Consider the following 6,382-nt stretch of genomic DNA (forward strand, 5'->3'; position numbering starts at 1 on the left):
ATAGCTAAGTTGATGTATGGGCAGAAACGAGTAATGCCTACAGAGACTTGCACGATTACTTGGAGTGCTTTACCATGGCAGCAAGAAGAGATAACTAGATAGGATCTTTTGGCTCTTCATGTTCATTATTTGGAGAGGAGATCAAAAGATATTAAGAGAGCCATTCAAAAGCTCAAAGAGGCCAGAACTAGCATCAAAGACCAATTTGATTGCAGACATAGATTGAGACCTAGAGAGATTGAGGAGGGAGATTGGGTGTTGGTCTATGACAGCAGTCTAGACAACCAATATAGTGCTATCTGCAAGGTTTTGAGACGATGGTTTGGGCCTTATTTGGTGCAGCATGCCCATGAAAATGCTACATATTCCTTAGCAGAGCTTGATGATATGGCCTTACGGATTCCGATTGCATGACAAATTATTCAAGAGAAGAAATGATGCAGCCTATACAGTTGAGGAGTTAAATGATGAGATTTATGATGGACCTGAACCAGGAGATGATGTTGATGAAGATGTAGAAATTGCAAGTGATTTTGTAGAAGATGAGAAGATTGCATTCACCATCGAGCTTGGCAGTGATGAGGATGCATAGCTATGGCCCTTCCAGAGGATGTGCGGGTTTGGAGGGTGCAGATGTCGTGACGCTGCACGTCCACCACTGTGAACTTGAGGGTGAAGTTTTTCACCAAGAATTTAGACACGTTAGTCTGCATCATTAGGAATTTATTTTTTGATGTGTGTGTCTTTTTGTTTGCATGATGCACGAGCACAAGTAGTTAGGCTAGTCATAATTTTTTTGAGTGCATTCATAAATTTTTGTGTGGAAGCATCGTTTGAATGATTGCATTACATGGTTTTAATTTGCAAACCACATGAATGATTGGGCATAAAATTCTCTTCCAAATCATATTTTTTGTTAGGGCACAATGCATGGAAAAACAGCTTCATAAGAAGGTATCTATTTTTTAAGGCTCAAAGACATTGAAAAACATGGATTATGCCTGCTAAAAAGACTACACTAAAAGTGATTCTCTACTCTAGGAAACCACCATCCAAGGAAAATAGTAACAAAGCCACTTCTACCCATTGAGAACATGACATGAGGTTGTTGCTTGCTATCATAAAGACAAGCCCATGAACTACACAAAGACTGGACACAATAGAAAGCAGTGCTAAAGTAACCAAGCAAACTCATGGAGCATGCCTCAAATAAGCGAGAACATGTCTACTCCAGAACTTGGAAAGAACGGCTAGAGAAAAATGGTTTTACTGTAAGCCCAATAGCTGAAATAGAATCAACTCCAAGAGAAAGTAAAACTGGATGTCCATGTGGTAGCTCAATGCATACTTCATTTTTTTCAGGCTGCCTATTGAGGATCCTTTTCTTGATGGCCTGGAAACATTTGCAAATCTCTCAGGTATACTACAGGTAACTGATTCGACTGCAAACATTGTTACTCAAAGTGATGATCAAGATGGAACTTCAAAGGTTCAATAAATTGAGGTAGTACATCAAAAGTTTCCCAAAGATTAGACTTTGACTTCTGAAAACACTAAACATGAATATGTCATATGTGATGATGACCTACAAGATCAAAACTCTACTGCAAGAAGTGCCCTTATTGCATCATCTCAATTGGTAGGTCTTCATAGCTTAGAAAAGACTATTGGAATCAGTGAATCTGGCAATCCGGTTATGGCATTAGTAGCATTCTTGGCTGGTCTTATAACACTAGAGGATGCAGTAAGGTCTGCTGACAGTGCCCTCAGAGTGCTCACTGATTAAGTGTCAGCTCTGCAGCTTGCTGATAAAAACTCTTACAACCTAGAATTCGATTTGGAAAGGAATGATAATGGCAAGACAAGGGCGTGAAGGCCTTGGTGCTGTAATTCCTGCTTCCAAGGCTGAGAAAGAGAAAAAGTATATCAAGCCTGGGAATACCAGAGACAAAGGGCCTAGTATGGGCAAGGTTATGTGTATCGTTGCTGGGGCACATACAGGACTGAGAGGGCAGATAGTTAAAGCTCAAGGCGGTTGACACTTCTGTAGGGAGGGAAGAGAGTTTCTGTAAAACAAGAAGAATTAGTAGAGTTATGGTCTTCAGATGAGGAGAAAGCTCTGCAGAAACTTAAGGAATTAACTCTGGAAAGGGCTGATTATGACAGGCAGCAGAGACAGACAGAATATGCCAATGACATGAAAGCTTATGTACAAGAATCTAGGGGAAAAAAAAGAAGACAAAAAGTATCAGGAAACAAATTTCAAGTGGTGTGAAACATGGCGACCGATCGGAAGCTCAGCAACAGAAAAATCGAGATGATCATCTTCAGGAAAGGAGTAAAATGGAAGATGATGATTCTATACACCATAGAAGAGATCGAAGCCAAAAAAGCGAAGGATGAGGAGAGACATTCGAGCAGAAGACATGACAAAGCTAGAGATATGTACATTCTGGGAAAGGACGAGATAGAGAGAGGAGGGAGTCTGCCAGGCTTCCAGGCTTACAGCAGACGCGTGAAGGTGGCAAAAAGCAATATTATTAAAGCTTTAAGAAGCTTTATTCATTTAAAGCTTAAAAGCTTTAAGCCTATCGTTTGTGTTTTTCTTACACGTTTAAAGCTTTAAAAGCTAGCTTTAAAACAAACAAGGATAAAAAGTCTCTCAACGTGGGGAAGAAAAATTTATATAAGAGGAGTATGCAAGGTTTTAGATACTCTCCTTGATCTCTCTATCAAGACCGCGCATGTGAGGTTCTTGAGTTGGAGCTTTAAGCTTCTCGCTTTCTTCAAAGTTTGCCATCAAATTTAGGAGTGAAGGCTTGAAGTTGAGCTTTAAGCCCCTCGCCTGCATTGAAGTTTTCGTCCTTGAGTCGTTCATGAAGAGTGGCTTGAGTTCGAGCTTCATGCTCCTCACATGTCTGGAAATTTTTCCCATAGAATCTGACTTCCCACCTTCTTCTCTTCTCTCCTAGATTGAGAATTCATCCTTGTCTTTCCCAAAACTCTTGAGATCAAATCCGAAAGTCTTTTGAACCTATATCATCTTGCCTATATTTTTTCAATCAAGAATTTGTTTTCTCAATCAAAATTCTTACGATTTAATTCATTGAATTCTCCCATCTCAAAGCGTCCCTGCGGCGAGTGACTTTCATGAAACCCCACACGAATCCCGTGCGACACCGTCGACACTCGTCAACGGGTGCTGATGATCCATCCAACCTCAATTTATGTCCCTTTTCACTCCCACATCACTACATGATCAAAATCATTCATCTCAACCCACCCCCTTCTCTCGTACACATTAATCCATGAGAACAAACAACAAGAGGAGAGAGGAGAGATGAGAGAGGAGAGAGGAGAGAGAACATTAAGATCAGATCTCTTGTCGAGATTTAAAACGGGACCGGCACTGGCTATACGCACCAACCAGGCCTCTAACACTCTCAAGTCAACCCCACACAGCCTTGCAACCAAGAATGTTCGAGGGTACACTACCCTAATCGATTCTAGAGATATTGTGTTTGTAATGGAATGTAGTCCAACAATTGCCCTTCCTTACTCCTTAGAGGGAGATCCCATACATCTTGGTATAATATACCACATAAAACAAACATAGAGGAGGTAACTTCTCAGCTAAATGCCATGGCCCCACTGCAGCTCTCCTACGCCGAGAGGATTGGCTCTCCGATGCACTGCTAACACAAATAACACAGACGTAACAAGCTCACTCTTATTTTAAATGATCCAAGAGATAGAAATTTCCTCACCTTACAATCTCCCAAGGAACCCAAACGCCCTCATAACTCAGCGCAGTTCATGTATATCAGAAACCAATTGCAATGCATCCAGGAGTTACCATGTGATATGGGCAATGCAACTATGAATGCCATAGTGCTCTAACATTTTATCAATCAACATTGTGTAGTGTAACAAACATGTCTTTCCATGATTTCAGTCTACACATCATGCTTCATTGCTAAGGGTCAGCCTCGAGCCTTCTCGTAACCCACTTTTAACTTAATTTATAAACGTCCTACATGGAATGCGCAAACAAATAGACCAAGATTTCATATATTTTCAGCAACTAATCAACATCAAAATCCCTCTTCCCCCTACTGTTTAGGTTTTGCATCGTTGATAGGTATAAAGAGAGGTTTTTTGTGTGTTTTTCTAATTAGAAGCAATAAAAATGGACTTTAACATGAAGACATAGATGAACTGAGGCTTATCCCTCATGCGACAGCCATGCCATACATTCATAAACATAAACCTTATTTTTTCCTAACTTTCTAGCATTAAAAACTAAATTTTCCATTTTTTCACTATTTATCTTTATTTATTACCTCATTAAAAGTGTGATATTTCAAAATTATGAGTTTTCACTGATCAAGGACACTCAATACTATTTTCATATTGATTTTTATCCTATATGGCCCTAAAACACTCAACAAAAACCCCAAATTCCATTATTTTTATCAAAATCGCAACTTACGGGTATTGCATGTTTTGTAAAAAATTACTATATCATCATATTTTTTGGTTTTCTTTCATATGTCAAAGAGAACGCAACATGAAAAATCAAGAGCAATCAAAATCAAGCACTTTCTTCAATCATTTTCCATAAAACACAAGAATCGCTCACTTATGCATAGAAACCATGATTCCAAGGCTCATATCTCGTAGACGAGAGGCCGTTGATGCTTCTTCTTTGCTGTTAACACACTCTGTCAATCCGATCTACGTCCTCCATCGCTCTAGCATCATCATTTGGTCTGGATTTCTCATCACAACCCTCCCCCTTCTCTCTTGAATTGATATGTATGAACAACCGCTAAAAGGAGACAGGAGAGAGAAGAGAGAATGATTAAAAAATCAGATTTTGAAATCCTCCATTGAAATCAGCAAACTCACAGTCATCTCCTTCCTCTCTCTGCCCTGATCGAGAATCTTTCTCTCTCTCTCCAAATGAATCAAGATTGGAGCATCATCGGGTGATTTGGAAGGGGCGCAAGAAAATTTGCCCCTTCCCTCCTGTTCGACAGATTTTTCATTAAGATCCAGGCTTTTATTAAGCCTAAGGTTTAAAACATTAAAATAATCGGTTCAAGCTTTTGTGTTCACACTGTCCCACAAGTGGATATTTTAATTTTGGATAGGCAAACGAACTCAGGTTCGAGATCCATCTAGACAAACGCCTTCGGAGCATCAAAATCTATAAACTTTGCCTTTGTCGTGCACTTTCTGGCTCTTGGATCAAGTAGTTGCTTTATAATGCCAAACCTTGTGGGGATTAAATGGGGGGTCAAAACGATCTCGGATCGACAAACCGAGACTTGCACTGGATTCCTGATGTCGATATGCATCTAGGAAAATTGTAGCTCGGCCATCTTCCACCGTTTGATTTCCATGAAAATTTGGTCTTTAGCACTTCTCGGGCACTTCTTGCTCCGAAAAGGGCCTCAAATGCTTCAAGCACGGCTCACAATTAGCTCCTAAAATCCATCTCTCATTGATGAATATAGGATAGGGTGACTCAACCCATCGAATCCCACGAATAGATCTACACATGCATAATCATAAAGAGCATCAAGCTAATACAAAACATATGATCAACAAAGTACAAGAACAACTCTCACCCTACCCCTTGACGATAGAACCAAGCCATGAAAATCCACAAGGGAGAGGCCCAGCATAATCTGACAAAAAATCAAAGTAAGTCTCTAACCGACTGCTCCAACACGAACTGGCTAAAAAACCTACCAAAGAGGTCATCCTAGTGGTGGTCTAAACTACCTACCTAACTAAGGACAACAAGACCAAGACCTCCTACTAGGCAAGGAATCCTATAACCTGGTCATCATATTTTTCTTGTTATAACACATTTTCTAGTCAAGGTTTCATATGCGAGTGTGTAAAATGGAGGGAGCTGAGCATGGACCCAAGGAGAACAGGGCATCGGCCTCAGGTCCTAACTCAGTACCCAAGCACCTACCAAGCCCTCGAGAGGCAATACTTTATCTTTTTCGAATGCTCACTTTTATTTTCGCTCCAACCTTTCTTTCTTTTCTTTTTTAGCTAGTTGCTACCCCTAGGAAAACAAGGCATTGGCCTCAGGTCTGTGACTCAGCCCTAGAAACCTACCAAGCCTCTGCAAGGCGATATTTAGCAGCTTTATTATTTGTGCTTTTTCTTTTCTTATTAAGGGGGTAGAACCCCTTTTTACACACCTCTGTAATTTTTATCTTAAGCGAGATTCAGAAGTTGCTCTTCTCTTTATCGTTAGGCAGGCTTCTCTAACCGCCTCACACTAGGAGGGACTCCTAAGATAGCTGCCTAGCAAGCATGAAGGATAGGGTCACAAGGACTACCCTCTATCACAGGT

This window comes from Lygodium microphyllum, chromosome 26 (genome assembly GCF_053477565.2).
Source record: "Lygodium microphyllum isolate KBCC chromosome 26, Lygodium_microphyllum_v1.1.10, whole genome shotgun sequence".
In the NCBI taxonomy this organism is placed as follows: Eukaryota; Viridiplantae; Streptophyta; class Polypodiopsida; order Schizaeales; family Lygodiaceae; genus Lygodium; species Lygodium microphyllum.